The sequence below is a fragment of the Apium graveolens genome, chromosome 3, assembly GCF_009905375.1.
Source record: "Apium graveolens cultivar Ventura chromosome 3, ASM990537v1, whole genome shotgun sequence".
NCBI classification, from domain to species: Eukaryota; Viridiplantae; Streptophyta; class Magnoliopsida; order Apiales; family Apiaceae; genus Apium; species Apium graveolens.
Window position 1 is genome coordinate 121465648 of NC_133649.1, and position 18458 is coordinate 121484105.

Consider the following 18458-nt stretch of genomic DNA (forward strand, 5'->3'; position numbering starts at 1 on the left):
GTGTTAGTCACAGAATGGCTTATCTAATGATAATCAAATCAGTACAATTAAAAAGAAGGGATCACTTATGTTAAGAAGAGACAATGAGTCAGGAGAGTGAAGAACTTAACTAGAAAGTGAAGTGGAATCAAAAGGATGATAAAGAAATTTTATAAGATTGTCCAAGATATAAGAAAGTTATGAACGTCAGGGTGCCAAAGCTAATGTAAGGCATGGAGTGAGACACCTATATTTGGAGATAGGAAATTCATTTGAAGACTGCGATTAAATATGGAAATTTAAACGAAGGTATTGATTGACATGGAATAAGAATGGAAATAGACGGACATATAAGTATATGTCATATTTATTGAAGAATCAAAGCCAGCATCAGAGGGTGAACCTATTATCGCAACCTTTTCAAAAATGAGTATAGCTCATTAAGGAGCAATATAGAGAATCACTTAGAAACTAGAGATGAAGCAAGCGTTATTTAAATTATTAAGGATAGGTTAACTAAACCAAACCATCCTTTTATTAACGAATACTTTACCTAAGGAATAAGTTGATATTGCTACAAGGAGATTGTGGTGCGCTATTAGATTCGAGCAGGGATTGGAATTAATCGATATTATTAATCTTTTTAGACAAAAGTGAAGTGAAGAATTTAATGAAACTTTTGTAAATTGAGATAGGGAATGCATCCCAAGAATACGATTAAACACTAAGGGCTAAAAGAAATACCTAGTGACCAGACATGAAGAGAAGATGGGGGAAGCGTCAGTTGAATCATTATTGGTAGGTTATTCCAAACCTAGTCATTCTCTTTTATTAATTAACAGCTTGTCCGATAAGTGGGTTAGTTGTTGTTTGAAGAAATGGTGGTACGTCATCAGATCTAGGAATTGATTGTAAATGATCAATACTATTTGATTGGAGATGTGACAGAAATATTTAGAATACGATGAATTATGTCGAACCTGAATAGTATATACCACTCCTAGATGAACGAACATTCAGTAAGGCAGAACTAAAAGAGAGGAATTTTGCTAAACATCGTTAACTCAAGGGATTTAAGTTATTTCAAGAGTATGATGCAAGACATAGATGTCAAAGAAGACTTTCTGATAATATGACATACAGAAAAGAATAGACATTATATGTGACTAGATGTCAAGGGAGAGCATTGCAGTTAGTTTCGTATGAGAACTCCTTGGAAACAAAATAAATGATAATATAGGTTAGAATATGTGGATAATATCTCCAAGATTAGTATATTTTCTTCTAAATAGTAAAAGCTTTTCGCTCGGCAAATATACTCGATTGTGATTCAAGGAAATTAAGGTATAATGATAAGTTTGTGTGTCAATCATATCCAGAAGAGATTTTTTCGTTGATTCTTAATTCTGAAGTAATTTCGAGAACGTTAGAAATCGAATACGCCAAAGTTTCAGTATACCATTCGCAGATGGATAAGAAGATTAAGAGAACGATGAAAGGACGTTGAATGCAATTGAAAGCGATTACGAACTAAGTTAACTGAACAAAGAAACATGTGGGAATGAGGTTCAACAACCAGTAACTATTAGAAATGCAATTAATATATGTTATGCTGGTCCTTTTGAGACAATAAAATAGGCAGGATAAATGTAAGTGAGTTGGCTTCACCGCCACACGTATAGCAGGTTCATAAGGTGTTTATATGTGTATACTCAGGTAGAGTAATTTAACTTCGTTATATATAAAATGGAGGCTTGAGTTGAGTTATATGAGCAACTAATAGAATATGATGTCAGCGAGAAGTTGTTAAGTAATGAGTGATGCTGCGATTAAAAGTTTATAAAAAGTTTTAAGATTGAAGGATCAACCTGAGAAAATGGAAGTGAAATACTTGAATATATCATTATCTGATCCTTATTATGATTCTGAGGACAAAATCCTTTTAAGGGGGAAGGAGGTAATATCCATGACATAGTGTGTAATTATTTTATCAATAAATGATTATTATGTGATTATTATGTGATTTTTGGTGAATTATCTGATGATTGATGCTGATATGTGGATATTTATACGTGGTAAGGTATAAGTGTGTTAATTTTATTATGTCTAAAATAAAATATAGATAATTAAGGTATTTTTCTGATAATTTTTGGAGTGTTTTATGATTTTATAATGAATTATAATTTATTAATTATTTTCTGAATAATTATAAAAATGTTTTATAAAGCCGGGAATTGTCTAACTTCAACCATTTTTACGTTTTTACAACCCGAAACTCTTCTGAAAACTCATTGCTAACCTAATTTGGTAATTCCGGACATTTTTCGTGTTTTGACTTTTTTGATCCGGATCACGGTTTGACCCGTGCACGGCCCGATGCAAAATTTTCGATACGATGATCATTTCGATATATCAACAAAACTCGTATTCTCAAAAGAAGGGATAATATTACAATATATTCGTATAAAGTGTTTTATAAAAAGCCCGGTTTGGATAATTATCGAATACGGGTATCAAATCGGATTGTTTTCGCAGTTACTTAGCGGTTAAGTAACTAATTTATCGATCCAATACGATCCAACACGAACCAATATTCCATAAATATAAATAGTCCTTTTCTTATTTTATTTTATTAATATAATCATAACCAGTCAGTTAAAACCGAAAAAATACAGAGAAAACCATAATTATTCATTACGTTCTTGAAAATTAAACCCTCGAACGAAGGCGTTATCGAACTCCGATTCAGGCGTGCCATATATCAAATCGAAGCTCTCGAAAAGTACTTTCTGAATAAATCAACCATTTTAGTGGAGAAATCAAGGTGATTTTCTTATTTATTTATTTTAATTCAAATTATTTAATAATTAAAATAAAAATTATATGACTAATTTGGAGTTCAATAACATGTTCAAATTGATGTTTGATTCTTGAATTAATAAAATTAGGGTTATATTCATATGAATGTTCTTGATTGATTTTGGGTATTTCTTGATTAGGGGTCATTAGTTGATTCTGTTAAATAGGTTGTGTTCTTTGTTGAATTTGGAATCGATTCATGTATATTTGTGAAACAGACAATTCCTGGTTAACCCGTAATTGAACTCGCCGGTTTTTAGTCAAGCTCGCCGTTTTTTTAGGATTTTTGCCTGACCTTAAGTTCCAGGCGTCATTCATGTTGTTTGATACTCGATTTGAGTTCCTGGAAGAAATTGGAATGGAAATCATGTTAGAATCGAGCTAAATGATTCGGTTATGGTTGTGTTTTTGGTTGGCCGGAAACCGGCTGCTCGCCGGAATCCGGGGAAGGGGGCGGCGGGTCAGACCTGTTCTTCGCGACCCGGTTCCTGACCCGTCTGTGACCCGATTTTGATCCTTTTTCTGCTCAATTTTAATTCCAAAGCATGTTTCTGAAATTTTTTTTTAAAAATAATTCAAAATAATCATTATTTAATCTTTAAAATTCATTTTTTATTCCAAAAATCATTATATTAATTCTAAAAATTATTTTTAATTCTAAATTAAATCTTAATTAATTAATTAATTTTAGTTAATAATTAATTATTTATTTAGTCAATTAATTTAAATATTAATTTTAATTAGTTATTAATTAATTTTTATTAATTACTTAATTAGATTTAATTATTTATTTTTGATTTAAAAATTTCAAAAAATAGTTTCGAGTTTTAAAATATTATTTTAAATTATTTTTAAGGCTCAATAATTATTATAAAATTATTTTAAAGTCAGATTCGGGTGTTTAAACCCTGTTATTTAATTATAAAATGATTTGGAGACCCATTTTAATTACGAAAAATATTCAAAAATTCATATTAAATAGACCGTTCGTCCATTTAATACGAAACAAACGTGTCTAGACTCAGAAAAATATTCCGCTTCCATTAAAAATACTTTCGAGACATAAAATCTTTCATTTCGAAGGTGCGCTTAATTTTGAAAATGTTTCTGAGTCGCCGTAATTATCGTAAAATTGTATTTTGACTCGATTTCAGTTTTGATCATATCGGATCGAATGTTTTGACGAAGTGAGTTATATGTGATATGAAATATGTGATACATGCCTTATGTGCTTATGTGTTATGTGAATTATGAGTCCACGTGTCTATTAAACTTTATATGATTAAAGGCAATCATTATCTGTTATTATCAGGCGGGTAGACGATAAGAATAAGCGTATAGACTAGATAATTATATATTGTCAGTTAATTAAATGGTATTTTTTATGATAGATATAGATAGTGCGAGGCATTTAAAGCCAGATGGAGATTGTAAAATTAAAGCCTGATTACGTGTAATAATGAAATGAATGGATTCAGAATAGGGATAAACCTGAAATGGTGAATGATAAGAAATGTCAAGTGGTCTATCAATGGAAATGCAGACACATCAGGACTGAGTGATATGGCATATAGTTAAAGATCAGAGGTTATCAATTGAGGCAAGTCTTCCTAAACTTTCTTCTAAAATATTGCAAATATTTCTTCATTCATATTCTAACTTCAGAATAGTTAAATATTTTAATATTTTGCTGCAATTACTCTTATTATGCAAGTACCTCTTAGATCTTGTTCCTTGATTATTGATTGATCTCTTGAGCAAATACCCATTATTTCAGGTTATTTGCAAACCCTGAATCGGGATATTTTGAAATCAAATTGATTTGACATCAAAATACACTACGGACTGGATGGTTACGATGAGGGCCAGGAATGAGCTGGACCCTAAGGGCCAGAGATGGCTGGACCCTTAATTATTAGGCCATAGTGCTTGGTATCCTATATGTTGGTGTGTCTATGCAGTTGGGTATAAATCTGCATTATATCCTGACTGATCAGCAGGTTATATTGCATATATTGGTTTCTAGTGTCTAGTCTAATTTATTGTTGATCGCCATTAACTGACATTCCTTCTTGGAAAGTTTATGAATGCAAAATCAAACAAAGTTTTGATTCAAGAAATGAATCAGTGAAACGTTCACTACTCTTTTTCAGAGAAATGTGATTTATGATTAAAGGCCAATGAGGGCCGATATTTTATTCGCTCAACTGTTCAATATAAATAAAGGTGTTTTTGAAATCATCTAAAAATTGTTTCCAGAAGTTTCTTTGATCTGATACCTGGAAACCAATTATGATACTTGTTGGGCATTTTTGGCTCACTCTTGCTTTGTGAATTCTTATTTCTTTCAGTATCAAATAAGGACAAAAGTGAATAATTCTTGATAGACAGCAAAAGGGGAGAGATTCCGACTGAAGGAATTTAGAGATGTTAGAGTAAATAATACGAGAAGTTAGGAAAGAGGTAATAAAATTGTATTTAGTTATTGTAATTTTAGAAGGTTAGATTCTTGTTTCATACCATAACCTATAAGCGATCCGGAATAATGATGGATTATCTGTAGATTTGTGTTAATATACATGATCGTATTGTTTAAAGTTATTTAGTGACACCTAATCCTGATCTCGGATTTGGGGATGTTACAACTTTCCTTGCTAAAAAGACAAGTGACAGAATCTGGATTTGATGAGTTAAAGTCAGGTAGATACACATTTCCTTTTCTCACTCCAGTGAGGACCGCTTTGTTGTTCTTCTTATTTGTAACAACACAGGATTCTGAATTGATGGTTACGGAGTTGCTTTTGTCATATAGTTGGTTGAAACTCAGAAGATTGTGTTTGAGTCCATCCACTAGAGCAACTTCTTCAATTATGACATTCTCCTTAGAAAACAAGCCATATCCCACTATATACCCTTTGATGTCATCTCCAAAAGTGATACTTGGGCCAGCTCTCTCCTTGAACTTAGTGAGTAAGGTAAAGTGACCAGTCATGTGCCTGGAGCATCCACTTTATAGATACCATAGACTCTTTTTATTTCCCTGATTTCTTGAAGAACTGACCCCTGCTTCAGCTGATTTGGCCATTAGGGCTAGATTGACATAGCTTGTTTCTTCATCTTCATCTACCCCGTCAGCTGTGCATCCAATTTTTTGAGTCAGGAAAGCCCTTTCCTTTTGTTTGAGCAGTTTAAATTACTTCTTTTTGTAGTCCACAGGTTCAAACTTCTTTTTCTCAGAATTAGGCTTTCTGCATTCATTGGAAAAATGACCACCCAAGCCACATTTGAAACATTTGAATTTAGATTTATCCACCATGTTTCTATTTGGCTTGGTTGCTCCAAAATTCTGAGCTTGGAAAATCTTCTTAATAAGATTGCCAGATTCTTATCTATCATCCATTTCACCCTAACCAGGATATTTTCATTCTCAACCATTAACCCTTTATCCTTTCCTTCACAAACCCTTGGGTTTGGTGCGGATTCCACAGCTTCAACCTTCATCTATTTCCCTCTCTCTTGTTCAGCTACCAAGGAAATAGATCCTCCTTTCTTTCTCCTTTTCTCTAACTTCTCATCCTGCTCCATCTCGAGCTTATAGGTTTTTAAAATTCCATACAGTCTCTCCAAAGTAAACTCTTCATAATCTTGAGAGTTTCTAAGGGAGACTGTCATATGCTTCTAGTCTTTTGGCAGATATCTAAGGAATTTCAGGTTCGAGTCTTTTGTTTAGTAGATTCTTCCATGCAGTTTCAGTGCATTTAGTAGTTTTTGAAACTACTGAAAATGTCACTTAAAGACTCACTTTCTTCATAATGAAAGTGCTCATACTGTTGTCTTAGAAATTGCATCTTATTTTCCCTCACTTGTTCAGTTCCATCACATATGATTTAAATTGTATCCCAAATGTCCTTAGCAGATATGCAGTTGATAACATTGTCAAACATATCACCATCAAGACCATTGAACAGAATGTTCATATCCTTTTTATCTTTGTTCACTTGCTCAATGTCTTCATCTGTACATTCTGATTGTGGCTTTGGAATGGTTTGCTCATTGCCAATAACTCCTTCTGCGTCTGTTGCGGCTCTATGAGGAACATGAGGACCTTTTTCAATGCAATCAACATATCTTTCATCTTGAGAGAGAAGATGCAAGTGCATTTTCACATTCCAATGGTGATAGTTTTCTTTTTCCAGAATAGGGATCTTCACTCCAAAATCATTTCCACTCATATTGTTAGTTTGTTTTGATCTTTAAATTTTTAGTATGTCAAGAGCTTGCTCTGATACCAATTATTATTCCCTAACAATCTAACAATAGAATTACAGAAGGGGGTTGAATATAATTCCGATTCCTCTTTGAAATAATAAAATCTATTTGCAAAATATATATATGTGTATGAATAAACAAATGTGCGGAATAAAAGATTTAAGTATTCAAGACACAAAGTAAGTAAATATAATGGTTTAAAAACATTCTGGTGGATTTATCTTTCCACTATATATGTATATATATATATATATGAATGAGAACTCTGTGATATAAGAATGCACACAGCTGCTTACAAGTGTTTATAAAAGAAGAACAAAGAAATTCCTAACAGATTTAGCTTTTTCTATATCTCAATTCAATTGATAATAAATCTATTTGCTACACTTGGTTTATATATTACCAAGTTACACATGAAAAGGACAAACAAATAAAACAAATATACAAGTCTATTCAAATGTTGCTTCATCTCTCTATCCAGCATCTTTGTATTTCTTGAAGTAAGCATGGAAATGGAAATGCTCCTTTGTTCTCTCAAGCCAGCAAATAGGCTGTCACATTCCTTTTGTATAATATAAACCCATGTAATTGTCAAGTCACTTTCAAATGCTATTTGAATTGGTTGTCCATCGAGACTTCAATGTTATCCGTTGATATTCCACATGAGTTAGCCATTGAGCCTCTAATGGATCATCCGTTGAAATTGTCTTGAGTCATCAGTCGAAGCTTTGTAGTTTATCCGATGAAAGTATTTTCTTAGCAGTTGATACTATTTCACTTATGCAAAATTATAAGACATCTTATATTTATAATTAGCAAACCTATTTTGCATATATTTCTAGTAGTCAGCATGACTTAGAATTTTCTACAACTTCTAAACTTCTAAGATATTACAGTATACAGAAATGTGCTACAAAACCTTATTGATGTATAAGCTACTCTATCAACGGATGAAAAAGTATGGTTATCCGTTGATAGTTACAAAATCACTTAATTAAATCTACTAAGGTGTTTTGGTAAATTATCATCAAGCCTACAACATATTCCTTACAATGTTATTTTTAAAATTTCAGCTCGCACACGTTTTGTAAGAAATAAAGTGCATGAACCCTAATTATTTTGTTAAAACATGCGAAAAATATCACTAAAAGAAGTCTATGCACAATGATCCTTTATAATGTTTAGTGATGATATATCATGTCATATTTACAATTTTTTTGCAAACTTTGATGATTCATGTGACTAGAATATTTTGGTTGTACATGATGAGGTTTGTAAAACCACAAAAAAAGGTGGTTTCAACAAGAAGTACTTTGGAGATGGCAAAGGCAAAAATCAAAGTAGGTAATGGAAGATGATGGATGTCTGAACGTCAGAAGGAATGAAAGAAAGTACTTTAAGGGAAGGAAGTTTAATAAAGCTAAGGTGACTTGTTACAACTGCAATGAAAGGGGACATCTGAATACTGAGTACCCCAAGTCAACTGTAAAGGCTTTGTTCACATTAAACTCCAAAAAAGACTGGATGGACTCATCGGGAACTAACAATGATAAAGAATTCTATGCACTTATGACAACTCATGGAAAGGATGTGTCAGGAACTGATAAGGTACCTTCAGTTGTTTTCCCTATTTATAACGCCATCCAAATTCGGGGTCTAGATCTGGGGGTTACTTGCCAGCTACCAACATAATTAAACCTGTACAGTAATTATAGGAATATATAGCTAACCCCTTCAAACTAGTACTCAGGATCTTTAAGGTTAAAGTATGAAGACAAGAATAAAACACTACCTTTATTACATTTCCAAATTCAAAATCTCACAGAACTCTCTTTATTACAAATGAGCTATCTAAACATGTTTTTAAAACTAAGTTCATTTTATTCAAACACACACAATATTTATCCACACTAAACCTGTTTTGGTAGCTCAAAACTCTCTTCCTAGATTGGGATTAGCACCCTTGATGCTAGAGGGTCCCGCCTTTTGACTCGCTTCTTTACAACTTGAGTGCGGATGGGTTTCATTCTCCGCTTTTACTGAAAAATAAAGTGAGTACCAATAAAAAGGTGAGCCATAATTGCTCAGCAAGTCCGCAATATGTTTACAGTATCATAAGAAAATAAAGTTAATCTGATATGAATAGGTAATCAGATTTTATATGTATCCATGTATTTATGTAAAGGATAAAGAAGGCTATTATTGGCGATTATGAATAAACTAGACTGGACACAAGATCAACATTCGCACATATATCCTGCTGATCAGTCGGGATATGGTGCAGATCTATACCTAACTGTATAGATCCATTCGGGTACCCAAGCACTATGGCCCAATTAACAATGGTCCGGTCCATTTCTGGCCCGCAGGGTCCAGTCCATCCCTGGCCCTTATCGTAACCATCCAGTCCACAGATTAGCATCCGGAAAAATCAGTATGCTTTGCTGTATCCCAACCTCAAAATATATCATGATAAGGATAGTATATAATCTATTGGAATATAGATAGAGTATTCAACTTATCAAGGATAATCAGAAGTAAGATAAAAGTATGATCAAACAATAGTAATTGTGTTTCAATGATTACGAATAAAGGCTATCAATAATCAGTGTATTAAGAACTCGAATCAGAGATAGAATTAAGCATAACAATTTACTATTCTAAATTTTAGAATATGGGAGAAACTTTCCTGGTATGCGATCTACCTCAAGTCTATCACGGCTATCTATCACTGGCTTGTACTGCCTTGCTGGATTTGTATCTATCAAAAAAAGATACCAATTTAGTTGACTTATACCTTAATCGTATATCAATCCGAATTCACGTTAGCCCTAATCATCTACCCGTACGATAATAATTGACACATATAATAAATAACTAGCAATTAAGAATTGATTAACCACATAAATCACATAGCATATAAGTCAGATAGTAACTCTAGGCTTTAAAATATTTTTAGAATTAAAATCGAATCATTATTCGTATTATCGAACAATATCTAACTTGTTTCCTAATTATTAGAATTTATTAGACTCATATTCCTAATTAATAGGGTCTATAAATAAATAAATAAATAAATAAATATCAAAAGCCAACTCATTTCTGAAATAAATTAAGATTTAAAACTATTTTATCGGAAACAGATCATTCTTTTGAATTTAGGAGTGTCCGTTTCATTTTAAATGGATAAATGGTTTAATTAATATTTAATTAATAAGAATAATTCAATTTTTATTCAAAATAATTAATTATTCAAATTCATTAAACATTTATTATAATTTTTAAATAATTATTTAAGAAAAATCAGAATTAAAAAATGATTTTCCATAATTTTTGGAATTAAAATGAATTTAAAATAAATTATTTAAATAAACTTATTAATTATCAAAATAATAAATAGAATTGAAATAAATAATAAATAAATAAAAAATAATTTCAAATTTTGGAAAATAATTTAGATTTATTTATAAAATTAATTAATTAATTAATTAATTGATTAATAAAATTAATTACTAAATTTATTTAAATAAATAAAATTGATTTTTAGAATTTTAAAAATAAAAGTAAAAAGAAAAATCAAAAACAAGTTTTTGGAAATCAGAATTGGGAAAAACGGATCAAATCCGGGTTTCAAACCGGGTTTAAATCCGGATCTTCAAAAATAGAAACAGGTCGCCTGTCGGTTCTAAAATCCGGTGGCTAAACCTAGTTTCCAGCCACCTGATTTCAAGCTTAACTAAATTGATTTCGATCGATTAACACCTCAAATTCATTCCACACTAACCGAGCAACACAACCCCTTGCTCGATAGGAACATATGATTGTTGTATCGTCTTCTCCGGAGAAACCACGAACAACACCGGCCGCCGGCCCCGTTTGGCCGATGAGCTTGATTTCCAGTCAATTTATGCACCGTTTGTATCGATTTTTACATGGATTCGATTGTAAACAAGCTTCTAAACACTAATGAAGTATAAATAACAGTTCATAACCCCTGTATCAATTTCTCCGGCAAAATCGAACCATTTTTCGGCCAACAACCTATTTTCTTCATTCGTACATGAAATCATATGTTTTATATGTCAAATTAAAGCTAAGAACTAATATAATCAAACCCCTATACTCAAACATATCTCAGATTTCTCTAAATCAAAAATGATTACACAAAAAACACATAAACCCCAAAACTTGAACTATCAATTAAAGCTATCATTTGATGAAATAAATGATATGAATCGATTGTAAACAACCATATGAAGATATTTAAACTATGAATTTCATCAGATTACCCCAGAATCAAAGACCCCCAGAATCACTCAAGAACCCTAAAAATCAAAATTGAAAATATATGAATTAGAACATGAAATTGATGACATGAACTGATAGAACAAATAAAAACCTTCGATTTGAGTACTTACACGGTAGGATTTGATGATCACAATATCCCAAAATCACTGATTGATCTTTAACCCAAATTCAAGAACCCTAACCCGAATTTCAGAATTTTTTTGGATAATTATTTGACTTTTAATGATTTTTATATAAATAATTAATAAAAATAAGGCTATTTATAATTACAAAATAATACCCCTAATTGAAATTTAGGATATAATTATATCTCTTAATAAAATTAATTGGCCCTTAATTAATAATTTATGGGAAATAATTTTTAAAATTTTAATTTCATATAAATATGAAATATATGCCAAAATTTCCCAAAAAATGTGAATAATTTAAAAATACAAAGAAATGAAATATTGGAAAGTCCCATGATTTTATAAAAATAAAAATATGATTTGTGTGGGGTTTTAAGCACCCGTAGGGGTCTGGAAAAGTCTTTTTTCGTGAAATGAGATATTTTCTAAATTAACTGGATGTTCAGAATATCGATATGGTATACGCCATACTAGGCATAATAAGGCCAATTATTTTATATGAAATATCACCTATTAAAACAAAGTTTGGGCCGTATAACTTTTGATATAAAAGCATTTGGCCCGTAATAAAATACCCGAAAAATACCCCTAACTACACAGAACACATACATCACATAACAAATAATATTTTAGGACTAATCACACTTAATGATATAATAAAGCACATAATATACCTTTCTTATGATATTAAACAGTCAATTTAAAAGATAAGTCAATTGAAAATGACTGTCTAATTGCTGAGAATAAGAAGCTTAAGGTAAGAAATGACCACTTAGAAACTGAGCTTGTATATATGCATGAAACTGAAAAGTGTAACGACCGAGAAATTATGGTTACATTATATCTAAATAAAGATGATTTATGTGTTTTATTATGCCATTAAGTGTGTTGAGTCATAAAACCCTAGCTGTTATGTGCTACATGTATTCTGTTTCGGTCAGAATGTGTTCTGGGTAATTATCGGGTGTTTTACTATTAGTTAAATGTTTTTTTAAAAGTTGTACGGCCCATTTAGTTTTTAATAGCCGATATTTCATATAAAATCATTGGCCCTATTTTTCCAACTATGGCCTATACCATCTTGTATTCTGAACACCTAGACGTTTTACAAATTTTCTCGTTTCGCGAAAAACAACTTTTCTGGGCCCCTTCGGGTGTCAAAAACCCCACAAAATCACATTTTTATTTTTATAGGATCATGAAATTATCAAATATCATTTTTCTTGGCATGTTTGTATTATTCACAGTTTTTGGGAATTTTTGGCATATATTTTGTATTTATTGGATATTTAAAAATTCAAAATTAATACCCAAAAATTATAAAAATTGGGGCCAATTAATTTTAATAAATGTATAATTAGGGCCTTAATTTTATTTAGGGGTATTATTTGTACTAATATAATACCTGGGTTATTATTAATTAATTATTAAGTAATCATAAAAAATCAGAAAATTCAAGAAAATCCCCAATTCTCTAAAATTATGGTTTGGAGTTCTTGGAATCAAACACCAATTTGATCGTGATTCTTTACACCAAATTGATCATGTAAGTACTCATTGTGAAGCTTGTTGAATCTAGTTTTCATTTCTGTTATCAATATCATCAATAGATTAGTCGATTTTGAATTTGTGATTTCGGGTTTGATTTTCGATTTCGGGTTCTTTAATTCATTGATTATTAGATGATTTGGTTGTTATGAGCATTTAGATCGTTAAATTTCGAGTCTAATGGCACCGGGTTTGATCGATTTCGCCTCTGTTTTGAGCTCACCGGAGAACCGCCGCCGCCGATGTGTTCGTCGCGATTCCGACTTCAAAATCGATGGAGGAAGGAGGCGACGTTGTTGCTGTGTTGTTGTGGACCAGAAACGATGAAGAACGGGACCAAAACCACTTGATTTGGCCGTGTTTTGCTCGCCGGCGAACGCCCACCGTCTCCGGATTCTGGTGGCGACAGTGGTGTTCTTTGTGACCCGGGTTCAACCCGGTTCCAACCTGGAAATCGACCCGGTTTGATCCAAGAAACCCCTAATTTGTTTTCAGGAATGTGTTTTTGATTTTTTTTGTAATTTAATTTTACTTTATAAAATCAGAAAATCAAATAAATAATTTGATTAAAATCTAAATTATTTTGTAAATAATTTCTAAATTATTTTCTTAATTTACAAATTCGAAAACCTATTTATTTATTATTTAATTTTTAATTTATTTATCTATTTATTTACTTATTTATTTATTTAGGGTGATTAATTGCTTGACAATTGATCTGTTTAAGTGAATAACTCGTAATAAGTTCGAGTTGTGTTCCAAATTTTAGAGATTCGGAATGTAACTATTTATTTATTTACTCACTTATTTCTAATTACTTATTGTTTATTTGAATTGATTAATTATTTATAATTAATAAATTTAATTGAATATTTTTAATAAATCCTAATTAATTTCAAAAATTAGGAAAAAATTATTTTAAAATATGGTAATTCCTGGATAATTATTTAAAGTATAGTTAAGGTTTAATTAATTATGAATATTTAATTATAATTGTTTAATAATTGATTAATTCTTGTTTATTGCGTAATAATTAAATTGTTTATCCGATTTAATCAAAACAAAGACCCTTAGACTCAGAAAAATGACCTGATTCCATTAAAAATAGTTATAAATCATAATTTCTTTCCAGAGAGGGTCGGCTTATGATAATTATTCATTTGTAGACCCTATTATTGATAAATACGAGTCCAATAAATCCCAGAAAATTAGGAATCGAGTCAGATACTGTTTGTTAATGCATATATAGGTGTAGTATCGATTCTAAAAATATTTATAATCCTAAATTAATTATGTGCCTTATGTGTTATGTGATTTACGTGATTAATTGAACATTCTTTGCTAGATAATTATATACGAGTCGGATAGAATCGTATTGGTAGACGATAAGGGCTACGTGGTTTCAGTCTGAGATACGCGTACGATGTAAGTCAACTAAATAAATGTCTTTCTTTGATAGAAACACCACCAACAAGGCGAATCAAGCCAGAGATAGAGAGTTGTGAAGTACCTGAAGCAGGGCATATACTAGGCAAGTTTTTTCCCTATTCGAAGTTCAAAATATTGAATTGCTTTCAACTTTCCGTGACAGTTATACCTTGATAACTCTTGTTCACAAACACTGATACACAATTGTTATTCCTTTGTTCCTATTACATTTCAATTCCTTATTTCTCCTAATTCATTGAATCCTCTATTCATATTCAAATAATTACATACACACATATGCATATACTCTGATATATTCCGATATTAGGATACATCGAAAGCATACCGATTGTTCTCGATGCTAAGCTATGGACTGGATGGTTATGATGCGGGTCGGGTATGAACCGCACCCTTGATTATTAGGCCATAGTGCCTAGGTACCCTATATATTGGTTGGTCTATGCAGTTGGGTATAGATCCGTGCAATATCCTGACTGATCAGCAGGTTATAGTGCATATGTTGGTTTTTATGACTAGTCTAGTTCGTTTGGTACTCGCCGATAGTGGCTTTCACTGTTCATTACAGAAACAGATGGTTGTTCAAACCAGCAGATTACTAGTTCATTTCACTTTCTCCCTTTACACTATATATAAATGTTGCAGGCTTGTTCAACAATTTTGGCTCACCCCTATTATTATTGTTCACCTTGTTTTTCAGTTAAATTTGAGAACGAAACCCATCCGAACCCGAGTAGTCAAGAAACGGGTCAAGCAGTGGGATCATCTGGCACCAATAGTGTTTATTCCAATTCCAGAAGAGAGTTTTGAGATGCCATGGAAGGTGTAACAATATAAGTTGTAGTTGTGGTTTGAATAAAAGAAGTTTAGTTTGAAATTTATATAGATCACTGGATTTTAGTAAAGAAGGTTTGTAAGACAGGTTATTTGAGATATTGTAATAAAGTTGGTAAGTTGTTCTTGTTTTCACACATTAACCTTAAAAGATCTTGAGTAGTAGTAATAAGGGGTAATTATATGTTTACATTATTATTGTACATGTTCAGTAAGGTAGTTAGTGATAGTAATACCCTAGATCTATACCCCGGATTTGGAGGGTGTTACAGTTGGCATCAGAGCTTAGATTTTGGCCCCTAAAAACAAGAACATTAGAGTTAAGATAATATAGGAAGATCACATAAGATAGGAATACTGGTATTAGGGTTTGGCTAGTTTCTTAAATTAGGAAATATAAGTTCTAGGAATGGGAAATAACCTTTATTGTGTTATGATTATTCTGTCAGAGGGCTTCATCTTCATCAAAGAGTACTGCATCAGGACCAACTGCACCTCCAATACCCATGCCACCAGTAGCCCCAGTAGATCCACCAGCTTTAGAGGTACCTGATCTTGTTGATTTTTCCCCGTATTTTGAGCCAGAGATACCTCAGTTACCAACGCTTGAGTTCCCAATGTTTGAGGTACCGGACATGGTTGATTTTCCACAATGGGATGAGGTTGAGCCACATATGACAGTGTAGCAGCCACAACCAGAGGTTGCATTTCCACAACTTGATATACCTCTATCCCCTCAGATGGTTGAGCCACATGTTCCCTCAGTATTATTTCCAGCACCCATAGCTATTTATGCTCATGTTTCTGGAGTTTATTAGTTTCCGCCTATCGAGTTCATGGACGAGGTTATTGACCAGCCGAAGCCTTTACCTACCAGAGGATCACAGACAGACCTCTGAGAGCCGCGTACAGTGATATACCATCAGCATGTTAGGATGAGAGAGGACATGCAGATGTGGAAGGATCAGTGTAGGGAGATTCTTGGTTTGTTTGAGAGCAGAGTGTTTGGTCCAGTGAGAGCCGTGTAGCCAGATTACATTATGAGAGAGAGGCTCAGACAGATTTATTGAGCTGCTTCACAGTAGGTTGAGAGCTCAGACAGGAGGACATCCGTACTGACGCAGTATACTATAGGGCTATGAGGTTGCTGGAGACAGTGTTAAAGTCGATTCAGCAGGAGATAGATCATGTGCCACCAGGGTTTTGAGATCAGCCAGACAACCAAATATGTTGTACTATATATGACATATGTAGATAGAGGCAACATAGTATAGTGTGAGTAGGCTTGTATGTGTGTAGTATCTAGTTTTGACATGTAGCGGCAGTAGCTATGATATATCAGATGTAGACCTTTTTATATCAAGCACTAACACCTGGAGCTGGTGTCATATATATATATTTATAATGAAATTTTCCAACTTATCTTTTTCATTTATTTTAAACTTCAGTCTTTAAAACATTTACATTTACTTTACTGTTTTATAGCTTTTCCGTATCTCAAATGTTGATTTTATTTAAAACAATGTTGTATCATCTATTATTACAAATTTCAAAATTTTTCAGATGATTTGTTTAAATTCTGAACTGTTTTAATTTCTTATTTTAGATATCTGGTAAATTATTTTCTTTCCAATATCAATTGTTTAAATTTCTTGTTTTAATATCATACAAATTGTTTCTTTATTCATATCACCTATTTAATAAATTATTATTAAAAGACATGGCACCAAAAAGAAAAATCAGAACTGAGTCATCCAATGACAATAACGAAGGCCAAAACAATAATAACTACCATATGGACCAAATGTTTCACCTAATGTAAAAACAAATGGTGATGATACAACATCAAATGCAGCAACAACAACAACAGTTCTAGCACCAGATATTACAGCATCCTTTTTTGTCTAGAGCCACAAGCACCACCAGTTGTACCTGTTGTTACTATCAAACAGTTCCAGTCGATAAAGCCTCCAGAATTTGAAGGTTCAGCAGTAACTACCAAGGCAAGGGCAGGTTAAAGGAGATGGAGAAAGAATTTGTGTTGCTTAAAGTGGAAGTAGATCAGAAGACGGATTTCGCAAGCTATTTCTTGAAGGGGGAAGCTAATTACTGGTGGGAGTCCAAGAAAGCGCTAGAAGGCGAGGGTGTAGTAACTTGGGATAGATTCACCGAGCTTTTTCTGGAAAAGTATTTTCCCTGTTATATGAAGAACTAGATGGAAATTAAGTTCTTGTAAGTGAAACAGGAAAATTTTCCAGTCACTGATTATGAAGCCAAGTTTACTGAATTGGCTAGGTTTGTTTCAAAGCAGGTAGATATCGATGAGAAGCGGGCTAAGAGATTCCAATAGGGATTGAAGCCGTGGATTTATAGCAGAGTGGAAGTGTTCGAACTGACGACCTATACAGCCGTAGTTCAGAAGACCATGATAATTGAAGGAGAAAGTGAAGTGTCCCAAAAGGAAAACGGACCAGGAAGTTTTCAGAACCGTTCCAGCAGGAGGCCAATATTTCAAGCCCGGACAAATGCAAATTTTAGAAGGACATAACAGGGAAATCAGAGGATGGGTAACCGACTCCCAGCCCCAAATCAACAAAGAATCATTCGACCACCAATACCTGATTGCAGAATATATGGGAAGAAGCATACATGGATCTGTAATAGGCCGAACATTACCTGTTTCAAATGCAAGCAGAAGGGACCCTACTTTGGGGAATGCCCAACAGGGAAGACAGAGGTCACTTGTTTCCAATGCGGAAGAAAGGGACATATCGCTAAAGACTGTAGAGGAGCAGCCATGGCAGCCAGTATCTAAAGGGTTTTGGCATTACCACCGCCACCATAGCAGAATCAGCCGAGGGAAATTACCTTTAATATGTCAATGAAAGAAGCTGTGCAGAATCCCAATGTGGTTGCAGGTACGCATCCTGTGAATTCTGTAAATGCACAAGTATTGATTGATTTTGGAACCACAAGATTTTTTATTTATGAAGATTTTATTCCTAAGTTATATTGTGAAATTCAACGGTTGGATGAAATATTAATTATAAAGTTAGCAAATGATGATCAAATTGCGGTAGACCGAGT